This window comes from Ambystoma mexicanum, chromosome 3p (assembly GCF_040938575.1).
Source record: "Ambystoma mexicanum isolate Mex_15411 chromosome 3p, UKY_AmexF1_1, whole genome shotgun sequence".
NCBI classification, from domain to species: Eukaryota; Metazoa; Chordata; class Amphibia; order Caudata; family Ambystomatidae; genus Ambystoma; species Ambystoma mexicanum.
The window spans coordinates 485,358,638-485,378,587 of record NC_090925.1 but is presented as its reverse complement, the minus strand read 5'-3'; the positions used below and the strand labels follow the sequence as shown (position 1 = coordinate 485,378,587).

The 19,950-nt window shown below is 42.9% G+C and overlaps 1 long non-coding RNA gene across 2 annotated transcripts in view; it reads right to left on the bottom strand.

Moving 5' to 3' along the window:
* Window positions 1-19,950, bottom strand: part of LOC138579555 (uncharacterized) — a 165,247-nt gene that overhangs the window by 66,835 nt on the left and 78,462 nt on the right. Inside the window, exon 1 of one of the 2 annotated variants that reach the window (XR_011304065.1) lies at window positions 6,305-6,415. The exons of the other annotated variant lie outside the window; for it this stretch is intronic. This is a non-coding gene — a long non-coding RNA (uncharacterized lncRNA). Of the gene's footprint in view, window positions 1-6,304; window positions 6,416-19,950 lie in introns of those variants that run through there. 2 annotated transcript variants of the gene reach the window in all.

Below are 19,950 nucleotides of genomic sequence, written 5' to 3'. Positions count from 1 at the left end.
ATGACTGATAGTGGTAATTTGGACCAAAACTTCATGGACTTCCTGAGTTTGTGCACCGCTAATACTGTGTTGCCCCGTACATCTGTTCAGGCGTGTACCAGATGTTTACCCCTAAGTATCTAAACGAGTGCAACTTCCACAGTAGTCCAACCCTTCGGAGGTCCTCCTTTTTTTTGTTGCCAGCCCCGCCAGTGGGAATATTCACGATTTCTCAGTGCTAAACAAAATCTCTGATACTCACACAAAGTTCCACAGCACCTCCAAGATCACTGGTACATTGAGGTGTGGGTCCCTTAAGTATAGCAGTACGTCGTCTGCATATAACGATATTTATTTATTTATTTGCATTTGTATAGCGCACTTGCAGCCCAGGGGCATCGAGGCACTGTTACAAGTAAATGTTGGATTCTTAATTAAGCGGTTATACAGTGACTGGAGGTCTCTTGGATACACAAATACAGGCATAGTTACAGGCGAAGCATGATATGCATAGTACAGTTACAGAATGCAGTCAGGTACGTTTCATACAAAGAGTTTGGTTTTAATAGCTTTGCGGAAGGCTTGGTGGGATTCAATCATTCTTACGTGCGGTGGCAATGCGTTCCAGTGGGTGGCAGCCTGGGTGGGAAAGCTGGCGCCACCGGCGTGCACCTTGCGCGTTTTGGGCGTGACAATCGTGTTGGAGTAGCACATTCTTAATGGTCTGGTGGCAGTATGCTTGGTGATTCTTTGGATCAAGTAGGGTGGAGCAAGTTCATAGAGACATTTGTGGGTGAGGGCGAGTGTTTTGAAAACAATTCTCTCTTTCACCGGGAGCCAGTGGGCCTGTCTTCTGACTTCGGAGATGTGGTCTTTTCTCGTGGTACCTGTGGCCGCTCTCGGTGTATTATTTTGAACTAGCTGAAGTTTGGCCAGGTTTTTATTGGAGGTCCCAACGAGCAGGGCATTACAGTTGTCTAGCCTTGATCCAATAATTGCCCTGGCAATGGTGAGGCAATTCTGGCGTGACAGGAAAGGTCTAGCAGCGTTGAGGACTTTAGAGTAGTAGGCTGAGGAGGAGGCGATGGCATTGACCTGTCTATCCATTGACAGATCGGAGTTTAGGTAGACTCTGAGTGTCTTCACGTGATGTAGCATGATATACTCCTCCGACCCTGATGCCTACATCAAAGAATTGCTTCCTAATGTATATGGCTATTGGTTCTAAGCCCAAGATATAGAGCATTGGCGACAATGGGCAACCCTGTCTGGTGCCCCTCTGGATGTCTCACAGTGCTGACACTGCTCGCCCTGTCTTTACCCTAGCCACTGGTGCCTCATCAGGCAGGTTTTGTTACACAGGGTGGGACAGCCCTAAATGTATTCCTCTTGAACATTCGGAAGACAAAGGCCCTTTCGAGTAAAAAAAAAGATATACCTGCCATTCGTTGATCTCGAATAGGCTTTCGACTCGGTTGACCTTCAGCTGCTTTGGGATAAACTAAGGGCGGCTGGCTGCCCAGGCGGCCTACATTCAGCAATAGAGTCTCTTTATTTCGGCACTAGTCTGAGAGTTAGACTAGACAACAGGGGCCATCTCTCAGACATAATAGAAACAAGTCATGGCCTCAAACGGGGATGCCCCTTGGCACCAGAGTAATTTAACTTTTTTATATCGGACCTAGGAACTTTGCGGGCCAAGACAAGATCGTTTCCGCCAAGGCTCAATGGGTGGCGAGTGGGGCATCTGCTTTACGCAGACGATCTGGTCTTAATTGACCAAACCCCCATTGGGCTTCAATGACAGTTAAGTAAACTGCAGGAGTACATCAAAGCCAACAAATTTAGGATCAATGTCTCTAAAACGAAAATCTTAATCCTGGAGCCTGCTGCTGGGAGAAAAAATCTAGACCGGCATGGCATTTAAACGGGGAACCAATAAAGGTGGCTGCCTCCTTTGTGTATTTGGGGATGTTGATGAACACTAGCTTGAACGACGGCCCAAGGATTGCTCAACTGAAAACAGAGGTAACACACCTGGCATCACAAGCACACATCTTGTTAAAAAGGTTTGGACGCTTTTTTATGATCCCGGTGATCCAATTCTACAAAGCCAAGGTGATGGTTATTGCCACCTATGGTGCAGAGGTATTCCTGGCAATGGGCCGTGTATGGTGGAATGTACTGGAGGGTATATTCTGGAGGAGAGTGTTAGGCCTACCGAGGTGCACATCAATGCCTGTAGTCAGGTAATAACTGGGATTAACTTCCTTATGCGCAATGATGGAGTGGAAAACTCTGTCCTTGTACAGAAAGTGTAGAATGGATCCCCCAACCCGACGGTTCAAGATTTTGAAAGAGGCGCTAATGGGGAAGACAAACCTATCTTAAACGCCTGGACCCTAGCGTGCATCAAAATGCAGAAGGTGTTGGCATTCTCTGAATTAGATCTGATGAGTAACCTCGAGGCTATCAAAATTAAGCTATGGAGGAAAGACTGGGTGGACACCATCTCAGCAAGGGAGCAGTACAAGACCTACTGCAATTTCAAGATGGAATGCAGACATAGCAACTCCACCCAGAGATATCTCAGACTATTTCCATGTAGCTCAATGAGGGCTAAATTTCTGAGATTCAGGTTAAACTTACTCCCCACAAAGGAGGTTTTGTTAAACATGAAACAATGTCAGGACTTGGACGTCAAATGTAGATTCTGTAAAAAACAGACACCAATCTCTGTATCAGGCGATGATGAGCTGTCAGGGTCTGACTGAGAAAAGAACACTACATTTGGGCAAAATACTCAACAGCCTACCATCGCTATCTCCAGACGAATGGTGGTATATGATTGGTTATTTATAACACGCCTAATACCCCGAGGTTTCTGAGCACAGACCCGGGGATTGAACCTGTGTTGCTCCATGGCATCTTGCTTTGAAGACGAGCACGTTGCCCATGAGCTATCCTCCCGAGACAAATATAGGTTCATGAGTGGAGAAAGTGTGAGCCAAACCACCTCCCTGATTAGATTCATAATTGAAACTTTCCAGGACTTGTCCAATTAATTTAAGTGAACCTTACTTTTGTAGGATGGGCCGTCAATAAGGTCTTGCCCCAGGGGATCTGATTTCATTTAAGGGCTGGTTATTAAATTACTGTGGTAGTTACATATATGTAACACAGGACTGAATTGAGATCTTATGTGATAAATGAATGTCAGGGGCCCCCCCCGAAGGAACTTTCTTGTTTTTTAAATAATCTTTGGATTTGTGGATTGTTGATTGGTTTTATTATATTTGTTTTGTACTTTAAGCGAAAGGTTTCTTGTAAGCCAGGCACTAATAAAAAAATAACAAAAATGGCAATAGCAAAGGCATGCCCATATACATTTCTGTGTTTGCCACTTAAACTGGGCACATTATCCCATATCACCAGCAGCAGCACACCCCTTTTTCCATTCCTGGGGTGTCTCTTTTAAAAAATAGTTGGTCCTCAAAATGTTCAATTAAAGATATCTAAGATTACAATCCCCAGAGTAAAAATGTTTAAACATTCTGTTTACTATAAAGCAAGCCGGTGGCCAATGTCCATCTGGCCCCTATGCGGAAAGCACCACGTCCATAGACAGTAAAAGTCCCACACTCCAACACGGATATGTTAACAATTAATCTCTTATTTGCTCTCAAAGAAGAGCTGTGTTGCATTCCAGTCACACCGAATCAGCTTCTAGAGACGCACACTCCACAAAGTTCATTTGAAATAAACTGGACGCAGTGCATTTTTCAGCGGGGCGGGGAAGTACATGAATTCGATGTTTGCCTCACAAAGAGAGCCGGCCCCGCCCGCAGAGAGTCGGCCGAGAGCGTGGCCCAGAGTGCTAAATACTTTTGGCCCCAGTATAGCTTTCGGCTTATTATAAATTCGGTGACTCAACTCCACACCTGCCAACACAAAAGGCCACTAACAGGATGCGCTATGAAAAATGTGGGGTTTTGGCCCCCCACATGAATCAATCCAGTGTTAAGCTGCACTGTAGCATGTTTCCGCATAGACATGCTAATCACCCCGCTAACTAGGCGTTTTTGCATTTAAATTGACCAAAACAGCGGCATCTTGCACAGGAATTCGCGGCTCACGGAGATACCATCAGTTATTGTTCTCTGGGAAAGGGAGGCATGAAAAAAAATCTCTTTTCAAATGCGAATAGGGTTCAAAAGAAAAAAAAAACGTGTTTATAAGTCATAAACAACAAACACAACCAGCTGTTAAACGCGCCTCTGTGGCTCCTGTTAGGATTAAACTAGATTTACAGACGATTGATTATCTTCTCTGGTGCCGAAAAAGAAAACACTTTGGAATTGATAAGTTTAAATGCGGCCTAGTTTAGCCACACACGAGAAAAATGCCGATTAGTCACACGCCATGCGCTCAGCCAGCAGGGCTAAGCTGGACCGGACAATGCGCTCTATTATTTCTCCCGGGCTCCCTCTGTCATATTACACCTCAAAGTCCTTCCCAGTGTCCGGCCTTTGTTATCGAGCGGCTGGAGACACGACTATTTATCGCTGACATTTTGAGGGTATTTTAGCTTGAGTAGAAACATTTGTGTCCGTTGTTTTCTTTAACTCCAACGGCCATAAAGGCAGCGAGTGAAATTCCAGAGAGCAGATAACGTCACGAGCGTTTAACACGCGCCATATATAACTCTCCTCAGAAAGGGCACTTTTACCGGTTCTCGGAGATCTGAGGAGCTGACTTTTTTTTTTAATATATATATATATATATTTCTTTTCAATAAGTGTTTATGATGTAGAGCTGCGTGGGCCTTGTGTTAGCGTGAGAAAGGGTGGTTTAGCAACACACCTCATTAATGCCAAGACTGTGGTCGTGGGCAAAGCCCTTACTACACATTTCAAAAATGTTTAATATAAATATGGGAAACATCTAGCAAGCTGTTAAATTTACTCTCTGGCATTCCACTGTCTCAAATGAACCACACCCTTCCAGATTCCCCACTCCGGTCACCTTAGCCGGGCTGTACCCAGAGTGCCCTCCCACAGTAATGTGCTCTACATGGGGCTTGGTTGCTCCATAGCTGTAGGCCACGCACTGGGGGTGCAGAGTATCCCCACCACACAAAGCCCCCATGTCTCACCTCTGAGCAATGGGGGGGGATCAAGGACCCATACCGCAACTTGCCGGGATGGTGGTCTGGTAAGTGTTGTATTTCTAGACCACGGACGCCACGCTGTACCAAAAGAGAGGCAGCAGAATGTGTTTGTGGGAATTGGCATTGTCTCAAATCTGCAAACAGTGGATTTTTTTGGGCTGAGTTTTGCGGGCCCATAACCAGTGCCAGATAATACATTAGGCTAAGTAGGCACTGGCCTAGGGGCCCCACTCCTTTTAGGGGCCCGGTGCCCACCAATGCTTAATTTGGATTGTGTATTTGTGCCTAGATGTCAACACAAACAAATTGAGGAACCTGAAAAGGTAAAGTTTTGTTGGTTTATTATTATTTTTTTTAAAACACGTTTTTGTTTAATAACATTAATACTTGTTAATGTTTAGTTTGGTGTCATGCAATTGGTTTATTAAAATTGTTGGTTGGTAAACTTATTAGGAGATAATTTTCGATGGCCCCCCAAATATCAACTTCATGGGGGGGCTCCACAGGGTTTAATCCAGCACTGCCCATAATTTTGCAAGCGGGCATGCAATTTAAAATGGCGGGTGGGGTGTGGGGAGGGGGGCGTAGGAGGTGCAGCTTAGCTATAAAGACATGCACAGCTAAATGCGCATTTCGTCACGTGATGAAGGGGAAGCTGACAGTTATGAAAATGATGAAGAAGGAAGAGTGATCAGAAACTAAACTACACGGTCCCGGATTCTGCACCTGTCCTCTTTGATCTTGGAAAGGGAACGCAGCTGACTTAAGCCATTTATTGCCAAAGAGGCTGACGGCGCCAGATAGTTGCACAGTCTGCTTTCATGTTGTTCTTTGCATTTCCTCGGGGTTCTTGATTTATATTTGTAAAGAAAATGAACTACAAGTCACCGTTTAATTAAACCCTCCGCCTGCCTGCTGTGGGACAACTAACGATCTCAGACAGGGGACATCTTTATTTAAAAGTATTTTTAAATAAAGTATACAGATCTATTAAAAAAATGTCTTGCATATATATTTCCTACTAAAACTTCAAGATACGTCTTAATGGGGTGATGATACACCTAACAGCCCCTGACAATGATTAACTATCAGATGTACATTTTTTAAATTCAGAAAAATGCCTGCTGGAGAAATAGCTGGGGTCTGTTTACTCACGGTGGCTGGGCCTGGATGTTCTCAGGGCGAGGTGTGAAAACAGCTGCGAAAAGCTGATCAAATAAGGGAAATCGGCGATAGCGTCTGCGGGGCATCCTGTGTCTCTAAGGCCATGCTGTAAAGAGTGGAATGCGAGCAGCCCCCCCCCCCCTCCCCTGATGGCGTCCAGACAGACCTGGAGGATAACACCGCGGGCACGAGCGCCGCCAGCCTGGCTTGGGGGTTCTGGCCAATAAACCAGCCCGTATTGAGCCCCAAAGCCGGCCAACGCTACGCCGATTCAGTTCAATGGACTCTCACCCACCCGTGGCACACCAGAGGTTGAGAGCCATGACTTTTATTTATCAAAAAAACCACTATGTTTTTGACTGATCCATTCGGGGTATGATCTCCTCAAGTCAATCCCGGAGATAGTGCATCAACATGTTCTCTTGTCAAGCCCCCCCCACACTTTTCTTTCCCCCTCCCCTGCACTTGCGTGATCTGAATGACACCTGGCCTAGTAAAATCGTTGCCTGCCTTCCCTCTGTTCCCTCTCCCTTGCCTCAGGGCGCCTTGAAACACTTCATATGATATAATCCCTGTTTTCGCATGTTAAGGGCTTCACCGTTCATTGTTATTGGGCCTACCAGTAGTCTTATAGATGGACACATTCCACTATATCAGTTTAGGATTTTCTGGGAGTGTTGCCCAGTGACATCCTTTTTCCCCAAGAGATAATCTTAACACATACCCCCCTTCTTCTCGGCAAGTGTAGGCACTTTTACTTTGTCTTCTGGGAAGATGAGTCAGGGTGGGCTGTGGCATCAAGAAACAGGCCACTGTCAAAAGGTGCAGAGAAAAGATTGAGAGAAGGGTCCAGTCCTTTGTCTCAAATGATGAGCGGCCTGTCCTCTCCGGGGAAGGGTCCAGTCCTTTGTCTCAAATGATGAGCTGCCTGTCCTTTCCGAAGTTACTTTCAAGGCAGAGGGGCAGTGGCAGGGAGTTACATAGCCAAGATGCTGGTGATGGAATGTCCGCCCTTAAACAAGTATTTAGAACTCACCCTAGAAAGGGTATCTCTACTTTGGAAGACGAGGTACTGTAGCGTACTTTGTGGACCAGGCTCTGGGATCTAATCTCGATCAACGTGTTTTCTTGATGGGAATCCATTATGTGGATAATATAGCACTGGCGTGCACAAGGCCTAGTAGGACCGCCTCTCGCTTTCATTGTTGTAATGCAAATTTTAATTGTAATGGGTTATTTATAACGCGCTTAATACCCAGGGAGCGAGTGGCCAATGAAATATCCTCCCTCCTATTTGACTTTAATTCCCACGTTCGTTCCCTGTTGAACTGTGGGCGCTTTGAAACACAATTTACTTGCTGTATAAGCACCTTACAAATGCCCAATAAATAAATAAATAAATAAATAAATAAATAAATAAATAAATCCAATCTATCAAGGACCAAGCGAGGCTACTGCACAGTTTTGAACTCTTTAGAGTTTGGTCAGCATTTTGGCTGTTAACCTATTGCAGCTGTGTCAAGGAATGCAAGAACAAGGGCATGCGCTGTGACAACAGCATCAGTTCGAGAGTTCTAATGAGGTGGCAGAGTTGATGGTAGGCATTCTTGGAGACCATGTTGACCTGATGAACACATCACAGGTTGACGTTGAAAAGGACTCGAAGTTTACGAACCTTTGATATGCAAGCTTCAGATTTAAACCATACATGGGCAACCTAATGTGAACGTGGCTAGGACTATAGATTCCATTGGCAGTGTCTCTGCCTCATTGATTGTGAGGCAGAGCTAGTTGAGGCACACCAGTAAAATGGCTGACCGCGAGGCAGCCCATGATTTGCTGCAGATTCCCAGACTCTTCTATTGTGATGTGAATTTGGGTGTTGCTGGCATACCTTTGCTAGTTGTTGGGTGCCATGCCTATGTTGAAAAGAACCTCAGTGAATACAGAACCTTTTCTAAAACAATAAGTGATGTGGATAGACTCCTAGAAAAGTGAAGGCAGTGTCATATGGTGGGCACTTTTCAAGTGCAGCATCACTGCTGATGTGACAGGATGAGAGGGTCCGCTGTCCCTGGAGGAGAACACTTCACCATAGAGAGTGTTTTATTCCAGTTAATAGAAGGATGCATGCTTACTAATGTTTACAGGATCTTTGGCAAACATAGAAGCTCTGCGATTGGTCTGTACATTGAAACAACTCCTCGCCTGCCTTTTTTTAAGCAGGAAAATTATAACAGCCTTTTTGTGGTTTGGGGATACTGATCAAGTGATTAGCAAATTATTGTCAAGATAAATGGTGAGAGGTTGGATGACATCTTGGCAATTCCGGCATTGCAAACGTCAACAAAAGATGCAGCTGCTTTTGACTTGTTTTTAAATGGAGGACCAACGTGCACTCCCAGATGACACCGTATGCAGTCACTAAATACTCCAAACCATGTGAACCGTGAGGTCCTTTCAAATGAGGAAGCGCATCATTACAAGGATGGGGGTGCAGAATAACTCTTACACCAATAACAAGACCGACTCAGGAAGTTGGCGAACAATATTTGTTTTATTGTTAATTGTCCAAAACAGGGAGTACAACGGACATCAACGGACGTCTCATAGCATAATCTCAACACGTTTCATAAAAAACAATACTTTTATAGTGAAAATTCATCATTCGTGATATCATACTATGTGGCAAACTAAGAAAACGTACTTGGGTTTGTGATAGGTCTACCGGGAACATCTAGGTATCTAGGTATACTTTCTGTAGGGGATTGGATTGTGATTGGACAATTTATGCCCACCCCTTGTGCAAGTCATCCTCAATATTTCTTAGATACACGACACACCATTGGCTCTCAAACTATAGGGCTCTTCAATGCATTGCCCTCTACAAATGGTTGGCACACTTATACCCTTCTGGAATATTGGACTGGCTAGCAGCATGCAAGCTGGTACCCCAGGTGCTTGTGGGTGGACTTGACCATGCCTCCCCTCCCAATTAGCCTATCATTCATCATCACTCATGTCGTCTGCCATTCAATTTGTCTTAAAACTAGGTCTTGCAGCTTAGTAGAAGAATTTAATAAAGTCATGACGACCTCCTTGAATCAGATTGCCCCAGCGAAACTAAGACCTAGCAAACAAAAAACCCACCTGAATAATTGGTTCACACCATGCCTACGACAACAAGAAAGAAAATGCAAAGCCATATGGAGCAAACATCCATCTGAAGCTAATAAACTCAAACTTTCTAAACTGTCCTCCTTGTACAAAAAATAAATTTACCTTGCAAAACGTACATCCTTTGACACACGCATGTCCAATGCCAAGTCCAATATAAAGGAATTGTTTACTATTCTTAAAGAAGTAGAGACCCCAATAGCACCACCTGATACTTGCATAAAAGATAAAAAATTGTGCGAGGACATCCAATTCGCCCATTCTAATAAAATAGCCACTCTACAAAAAAAAATCTCCCGCAAACGAATCAGTTTACCTGATCCCTCTGCCTCCAATTCCACAAGCAAAGACAGTAGAGGCGATTCCACGCAATTCAACTTCACTAAGGTCTCCATCATTGAAGTGGAAAGAATAATTCTATCCCTTAAACCGTTAAACTGTCAGTGGGATATATGTCCGGCACAACTTATCAAGGATGCGGCCCGTGACGTATCGCCATTCATCACCAAACTCATCAATGCATCCTTCACCACTGGCATTATTGCCACCAATCTGAAACAGTCATGGGTACTCCCATTGCTAAAAAAAAACCTACCCTCGACCCATCCATACCGACCAACTATAGGCCTATCACTACGGTGCCTTTTCTCCTAAAAATCCTGGATAAGGTAGCTTACACTCAAATTCAAAAACACCTGGAACAACATCACCTGCTAGGAGCTAGACAATCTGGCTTCTACCCCCAGCATGGCACTGAAACTGCCCTCATTGATTTAAAGACCCAAATCGATGAGCTTGAAGATAAGGGGAAATCAGCACCACTCCTCCTCCTAGATCTCTCAGCTGCCTTCGATCTTGTCGACCATTCCCTTTTATGTAACCACCTTAATACAGCAGCACACTTCTCCCATCAAGCCATCACCTGGATTAGATCCTTCTTAAATGGCAGAACAATGAGCGTCTTCTCGCCGCTAGTGGCTGCTGACCCCATACCCATCACCTGTGGTGTGCCTCAGGGATCCTGTGTCTCGCCAACACTCTACAACATTTTCACTAAGCCCCTTTTCGATGATCTGGATCATCTTGGTATCACCTACACTAACTATGCAGATGATACCCAGATCCTCCTCCCGCTTTCTGGGGATTATGAAAAGGATTTGGCCTTGGTGAATAGAGTGTATATCATCATCCAGGCATGGATGGCCACTCACGGCCTATGCCTGAATGATGATAAAACTGAACTCATCATCCTAGGCACCCAATCCACCCTAAAAAAACTAGGACCCAAATACTCATCATTCATAATTGATGGTAACATCATAAAAGTAGAGCATGAAGTAAAAACACTCGGCTTCTACCTCGATTCTCAATTATCATTCACAAAACAGGTTAACTCCCTTGCATCGTCTACAGCCTACACATGCAAATTGATACGCACTGGTAAACCATTCCTATCAGATAATAGCTGCACCACTCTAGCCAGAGCTCTCATCCTCTCACGTCTGGACTACTGTAATGCACTCTACCTAGGATCATTATCAAACGTATCCAAATCCTTCAAAACAATGCCCTGAGAGCGGCCCTAGGCATGTCCTGGAAAGACCACATTTCACAGGTTAGTCGACAGCATAACTGGCTCCCAACTCACGAGAAAGCACTCCTGAAAACTCTATCTCTGACTCATAAATCCCTCAATAATGCCGCTCCCTTTTATCTAGTAGAGAGATTCCACAAGCAGACATCCTCCAGACCTACAAGATCTGCCAATAAAGACCGTCTCGTCGTACCCACCTTTAAACGGGCCACAATCGGAGGCAACAGTTTCCCGGTGAAAGCGTCCAAACTGTGGAACAATCTGCCTCCTAGCTTAAGAATAAACCAAACCTACAACAAATTCAGAGCTAACACTATTATATGGCTAAAAACCGAACAACCCACTCTCCTAACCTAGTAGTGAGGTTACATGACCACTCCAGCCTGCCACCAGCCACTACTCTGTATCTCTTGCTTCGGTCCTCTGTATATTATGTATGTAAACATGTCTCCTTGTAATTAACACCCACATGCTTGCATTATGTATATTGACGTGTATATAAATCCTGTATAACTTTTTGCATAATTTTGGTGTATTCCCTTTGGTATAATTCTTGTGTAACTAAGTCTCGCATATTCTTGTATCTGCTGTGCCCTGTTACCCCTAGGTATGACGCGCATTATAAATAATAAACAAACAAACCAACAAACAGAAGGGGGTGCAAGCACGTTCTTATCTTCAAGTCTCGATGCAGCTTGCCCATTTTCTATTTCCATCCATCCCATGTGACAGGAGACCGTGTTTGAGCTCCTTCGTATTTGGTGATATTAAATTAATAAAACTTGGCACTCATAGTGTTTCTATCGCACCTTCACAGGAGCTTGACTCACTTCTCACGTCCTTTGTATCTCCTTGAATACATAACCAGTTCTTGGCTGCCTCAACCCTTGACACTGGGCCAGACAGCCTTCTCGATCCTTTCTTCATTTTCAGCTGTTTTTCTCTACTGCGCCACACCTTCGACCCTTCTCTTTCATGGGTCCTAGCTAACTAAAGTTGTGACATCGAACATACAGACTCTATACATATATCTATTTTGGCGGCACCGCCTGCAGTCTATTCACTACGTATAGCCAGCCTTCATGATGAATGTTTTTTTGTTTTAATTTTTTTTTTATTGTTTTATACAAACCACACAACAAACCAACAAAACATAATCAACACAATTTAACATACTCAACACATTTTAACCATAAACACTGCCCTCCCCTTCCCCCCTCCCCTTATGAGCCTGTCTGTTCTTCACATTCAATATCCTCCTCGTGTGTCAGGGTATCGCTGCCCACAGATTCAGCTGGAGCCACTCCTGCCCCAAACATTTCCGCTATCAATGATTTCCATGCCATGAGGGAGCCCAATTCCTCATCCCCACTAGTGTTAATGGCCTCTTGCCACACCACTGTTTCAGCCTCCGCCCATTTTTGTAGGTCCTTCCACCAGACCTCCACTCTAGGCTTATGACATTCCTTCCATCCCATGGCGATCCGTCGTTTCACGAGCACATACGCCAAATCCTTCAATTTCGCTACATGTTTAAGTTTTCGGGCTTTAGGGTATCCTCCCAACAAGCAGGCCCAGGCCGAGTCTATTACGAGCGTGACCCCCCTCTCTGCCAGTTTCCGTGCCACTTCACCCCAGAAACATTCAATAATCGGGCACGCCCAGAACATATGTATCATGTCAGCATTCTCCTCGTTACACTTAGGGCACGCTTGGCGCCCCACATTTCGGAACTTCGATATTCTGAGAGGGGTCATGTATGCCCTGTGCGTTATATATATCTGTATTTGTTTGAACCTGGCATTTCTCGACACCTTCTTATGATATCCCAGAGCTCGTTCCCACACCCCATCTTCTATCGGGACTCCCATCTCTGTTTCCCACTCTAATCGCAAGTGCCCCAGGTCTTTACCAATCTTAGACATCAACATCTCGTACAGTCTGGAGACCTCATGCCCCCCTTCCGATGCGTCATATATTAACCCCACAGTGGCATCCGGTTCTTCTGCCAGCACAGTTTCAGGCCATATGCTCCGAATCTCATGCATTATCCTTTGATAAGTGACATATTGGCCTCTGTGTAACCCGGTCACTTCCTCGAGTTCTCCCAGCTCCAAAAAAGTTCTATCTTGCCAAATATCTCCCAACGTAACTAGCCCCATTGATTCCCACCTTCTTGATTATTTAGTCTACTTGCGCTGCATCATCTGTACAGTTATAAAACGTCTTAATCTTCATTTTGCACATGGAAGGTTACTCCATTCCTTATTTCGTCATCAGATAAGGTCTGTGCATTCTCTTCTCTGATCATCCTTCTTGGTGCATCACTCTCATTTCTTGTGATGTCACCAACCTCTTTTGTTCACTGCTTCATACTTCTTCAGGGACCTCCCCCAAGAGACTGTCATCTCTCTGTGGGTACATTTTATAGGGCTTTCTCAATGGATACCTTGTTTCAAAGATCTTTCGCGGTATTGGTATCATTGTCGGCATTGTGCATGTCGAAATTTCCGGCTTCCAACAGATAGGCAGAATATGGGCGGGACTTCTGTTAGAGGCATTTGGCTCCTCTTCTACACATGAAAGAAGTGTTCAGGGCCACATAGTTTCCAGAGCCTTTGACCGACTTTTCCCACTGAGAATGCAACCCTGAAATAGGGAGAGAGAAGGAAGGATAGAGAATTGCAGTCCTAAGGAGGACTGACCCTAACCCCGTCCTTTAGGCTCTGTTCAAACCTAACTGCTGGAGCACCTCTGTATGGGAAGTCAAAGGGGCAACAGATTACTAAGAGGCAAAACTGTAAAGAAATATAAGGAGCTACAAGAGTGGGCAAACAGGTTATTTTAGAAATGCAAACCAAGCAAGGCAATCAAGGAGTCCCGTCTTGTTCAGCAAAGCAATTTGCAATCAACAATCAACAAATCAAGTTAAGACAGCAACAAGAATGCCCACAATAACCAGTGCGTAGTTTTTCAGGCCACTCTCCCACAAAAGAAGAACTAAATGTATTATTTTTGGGACATGGTTTCTCCTTCTTAAAGTGCTTTGGCCTGGTGTGGACATGTATAGATCTGTTCTTATTCACAAAGGACATTAAATGGAGGAGACATTTTTCAGGGCAACATGCGATACCTGATTATGATGAGATTTGTAGGTTGACAACAACAGCTTTGGACATGTTGCATAGCAGATTTTGACATGTTAGATACGGTGTGGTGTTTGTATAATTATGAAGATAAAAAAGTAATTGGTGATGAGGTGCATCTGCATTTGTAGCTTTTAGAACTAAAAGTCGGTCTATTCCTCAAAATGTGAGCAAAGTAAAGCCAACGTTGAAAATGAAATCCACCAATGACAATCTTTCTTGTAAACAGAAACAGGCATTTGAAACCGTAAAGCCCAATATGACTGTGGTTATACAACTATGGATAATGCTTTAGAATCTGGGGATGTGGTTTGGTAGCTTAGAGAGGAATATGAAATGGAATTGATGCTGCAAGTTTTAATGATAAAAGTAGTTACAAGCAGGTGGCAAAGGATATACTTGTGACATCAGACAAAAGGATTAGAGATATAATTCAGTAATGGCATGACATTGGCATATTATAGTTAGAACAAGATTATACTTCTGTTAGATTTCAGAAATATTCAAGCCTTTATCTACACCCTAAAATCCACCAAACATTGAATAATCTACATGGAATTCATGATGTGTTCTTCGTTAGGCTCAAGTACCGAAAAATTATCCATCTATGCCAATCCATTTTAGCCCCCGGGTGGATACATTGCCAGAATTTGTTGAATACATGGGCGAGGCACTATTAACATCATGCAATGGGATGCAAAATGTGTGATGGTCACTATAGATATCTGATTCCTTTGTATGTTTATGTGTAATGAATATGGGAGTAAAGTATTTTGTATAATGAGATTGTCAATGTTTATTGAGCTAGAAGAGATGATAATGGAAATGATCCATGTATGCAAGCTCCCCACCAACTACCGTCCTATCACCACAGTGCCAGTCTTACTTAAAATCCTTGATAAAATAGCATACCTACAAATCCAACACTACCTTGAATACAACCTCCTAGGAGTCCGACAGTCTGGTTTCAGACCCCAACATGGAACTGAGACAGCGCTTGTAGACCTTAAGGCACAAATTGATGAGTTGAAAGACGAGGACAACATGGCACTACTGCTGCTCCTTGATCTCTCAGCAGCATTCGATTTGGTTGACCACGAGATCCTCTGCAAGCACCTAGAGATGGCAGCCCATTTCTCCCAAGAGGCAATCCATTGGATTCAGTCCTTTCTTAATAACAGAACAATGCAAGTCTTCTCCCCGTTAGCAGCTGCGGACCCAATACCTATAACTTGCGGTGTGCCACAGGGCTCCTGCGTCTCGCCCACTCTGTACAACATCTTTACAAAGCCCCTTTTCGATGATCTTGACGGTCTGGGTATCACCTACACGAAATATGCCGATGATACCCAGATCCTCATCCCATTGACCGGGGATTATGACACGGATTTGGCCTTTGTAAACAGAGTGTACCTCATCATCCAGGCATGGATGGCCTCCCATGGACTATGCCTGAATGATGATAAAACGAAACTCCTCATCTTGGGCACAACAGCTAACATTAACAAACTTGGCCAGACCTACTCTTCATTCGAAATTGACAATAATACCATTGCTGTGGCTAAGGAGGTAAAAACCTTTGGCTTACATTTAGACTCCACACTAACATTTAAAAAACAAGTAAACGCTATGGCTTCCGCCACATCCTATACTTGCAAACTCATCAGAGCAACCAAACCTTTCCTCTCCTCCAATAATTGCATTACCCTAGCTAGAGCTTTGATCCTGTCCAAGTTGGACTATTGTAAACCCTATACATAGACAGTAACAAATACATCACAAACAAGATTCAAATCTTGCAAAATAATGCCTTAAGAGCAGCTCTCAATCTCCCGAAGAAAGCCCACATTTCAGATATTAGAAGATCTGTCAACTGGCTCTCCACGACAGACAAGATCTTCCTTAAATCTGTCTCGTTGATCCACACATGTCTCCACCATTCGGCCCCTCTTTACCTGACAAAGAGATTTAGCAGACAAGCTTCCTGCCGCCCCGCCAGAAAGGTCAACTCAAACCTCCTTTTGGTGCCGAGATTCAAACGCACTACGACCGGGGGGAGTAGCTTTCCCGTCAAAGCAGCACAACATTGGAATTCTCTTCCGCCACCCCTTAGGGAAGACCTTCCATACATACAATTTAGATCCAATCTTATCCACTGGATCAAGGAACACGACAACTAACGTACTTGCTTTTCTCACCTACTACGCTATATGCTTAGCTATAACTTGTACATTTGGTATATTATACTTTCTGTAAATGTTTTATTGTATCTGTTCTCAATGATGCAGATGTGTCCAGTACTGTAACCATATCTGGACTCCATCCATTTCGCCATATGTAACCTAAGCTATACATTCCTCTTGTTGCTCTTGCACCCTGCTACCCTTGGGTTAGGTGCACATTACAAATAATAAAAAGAAACAAACAAACAAACAAACAAACAAACAAGATAAAGTGTTGATGAAGTATTATGCACAGTTCTGTTGTTTTGCAATGGGTACAATCTCGGGAGCATGATTTGCAAAAATATATGCAAATCTGTTTGCAGGAGGGTGGGGGCAAAGATGGGCCTTTGGCGAGAATGTGATGAGTTCACGGACCATGTGAATATGTGAGTGTGCTACTTTTACTTTGTTTTTATGTTATGTGATGGAGATTTAATTCTTTTGGATGTGCATGTGAACTTTCTCAATAACAATGAAGTACATTTATATTTCAGATATAAGATAAGCATGGGTTCCATTATTTCGACGTGACGATCAAACATGGCAATTTCAAATTGAAATCTGAGACATATAAAAGCCTATCTCTGAAGATTGAATATTTCTTTTGCTGAGTTGCTGAAAGAAAGACTCAGTTGTGTTTAGAATAAACATTATATCATAAATCAAAAAAATAATTTGTGCAAGATTCAAAAAAAGAGTCTATACTGACCGTGTTTTGCAGAGGTAGGGCATACGGTGTCCAGTCAAATGGTCGAAAATAAAAGATCGAATGACCATTTGATCGACAGCCAAATGGTCGGAAAAAAAAGGACACATTTTTTATTTATTTATTTATATATATTTTTTTTAGTTTTGGTTGGTTAAAATGGCATTTGATCCTTTGGTGTTCGACCAAATGACTGGTAACCAGGGCATACAATGAAAGAAATAAAACATGATGATCGAATTGATAGGGAGAAGAAATATGAGCAAAGATCTGTTTGTGATTGTCCTGTGAGATTCATTATGAGCTATAGGAGACAAATGCCTGAGATTAGAAATATCAACGTTCAACATTGGGTGGGACATTCTGAAAACTGATTGTGCAATCAATAAACTGATATCAGACCAACCTCTAGCAACATTCAGGCATCGCCCTGCTTTTTGGGACTTTCATTGAAAGCAGTTCTTATGAGAAAGAAACAAGTGCCAATTTATTTATACTCCGAAAAGGGTCTTCACATTTAAAAATGCTAGTATTTGCCAATATGGGTTGGATAAGTCAAAGTGCTATGTTCAACCAGGGACTTACAAGACATGGCCAAGCAATTACTTTACATATTTTAACACACTTGTTTTGTACATTCTGATTTGTGGTAGAACATTCTGTGTGTGGGGATCACTATAAGAAATGAAACATTAGGAATATACTGGGGTGCTTTTGCACACCTGATCCACGATGCCCAATCACTCTCCTTTTCCAGGAAGAACACCAGTCACATCCCCCATACCAGATATTCTTTGGGGAACAAACAGTAAGAAAACACACAAGAGGTAGTAACAGCAAACTATTTTTGAGAAACTAGTCGTTAATTGATTATTTAAATGAATATGTTTTTTTCAGCGGGTTATAATATCCAAGAAGGTCTACAGCTTTATCTTTGAGTTTGAAATAGGAGCTATTTCAATCTTGAGAGCTAAGCATTGCCCAATTATTGTACATCCTTAGATGTAAAAAAACATTTTTATTGAAAATTCTTCAAAAGATTTTTGAATGATATATGTGATGGAGTTTGGCTAATAACTTTGAATTATGAATCTGAAGCATTGCTTTTATCAGAATATTTGTACAGAGCTGATTAAATGTAAGCACTATAATATCATTATATTTCATCACCAATTGAGTTGAATATTTTTTAGAGGAATTGAGACATACATTATATATTTAAATATGTATTATATGATGATTCATACGTTCCAGCAATTCCACTCAAATGACCAAGTCGGGCAACTCAGAAGTGGCAGATAAGAAAGAAGGACTATCTTGGACAAAATCCAAAATGGTGGGATAAACCTGTTGGATGGAAGGGGAGTTTTGTTTGCCTGGAAGCAACCTTTTAATGGATTCATCCATTAATGTGTCTTAACTGGCCACACAATGCTGCCAGATAAATACATGAGCAACATTTAAACACTGATTTCAAGTGTTGCCTCATTCTATGGTTTTCATTCCCAGTGTGGGGACATAATACAAGTGATAGTGAACTAGTATAAACTTTTCAAGGATTCTTTGGCTGTGGCGTACATTTCATATATTGTTCTTTAGAAGATCCTCTGTTAATTATGCATTTTAAATCTCAAAACTATGACCAAAGCACAATCGATTTTTTTTTTGTGCCAATTACGCATTGACAAATCGGGAGGTTATGATTTGTAATAGGGTTACAGATGCAATTAGGATTACGTTTATTGTTAGGGTTTATAGGGGAAGGAGGAGGCATGGAAATTGCCTCAAAAACAAAAGAAAGAAAGAAGGACAAAGTGGTGGAAAAACAATCACCATTTATTGCCCTACATTTATTCTCTCCCAGTCTCAGAAGATTTTAAAGATGTTAGCATTCCGAAAGTCAGAAAAGTGGTTAATTATTCTAATTTGTGTTGCTGTGAAGCCATTCATCGAACTTGGTTTCCCCGGCCTTTGTGGTAGATGATTTGCTGCAGGTGATGGATATAGATATAATCTCGCTCTTTGCTATGTTTGATATTTCAGTGGCCTTTGCCATCATTGATAGCAGTGGGTCGCCTACCTATCTATAGAATTTAGCACGGATTGGGGAAACATCTGAGAACAAATCTCTTTCCGCAGGGCAGGGTGAAGAAGGTGATCAAAGTTTCCTATGTTTCTCTGGGGGGCAATTGCTCTTCTGTGGGGTCTGCCCAGGATCACTACTCTTCCCCAATTGTTCAAAGTATTTGTCACTACTCTTTGTGATATCACGCAGGATCATGGCTTGCAGTATCCACAATATTCTAATCAAAAGCAGATTTGTGTCTCATTCCAAGGCAGCTTTGAGGCAGCCTGGAAATCCATGACGATCTACCTGATCTACCTGATAGAGGCCATCAGTTGTAAGGCGGTAAATTGACTGAAACTGAACCAGACAAGGCAGAAAAAACGCATGTGTGTTCTGGAAGTGGCCTGATGTTAGACAAGGGGGAGTGTGAGCTTCCATTAATTAATGGCATTTAAGCACTCCCCTTTATCTAATTGTGCAATATTGTCATTGTGCTTGACCATTGCCTTTATATGGATTTGCAAGATGCTGCAGTGTTCAGATCCAAGTATTTATTTCAGAAGCTTATGACACACATGTCAACTACTATCAAAAAAGGTAGACACCAGAGGGAATATTTAAATGGACCTATCCAAGCAATCCCTCCAAAAAATTCCTTTAACTTGTTTACACACAATCTGCTTGGTTGGTCCTATGTCTTTTCAAGACTGTCACCTAATGG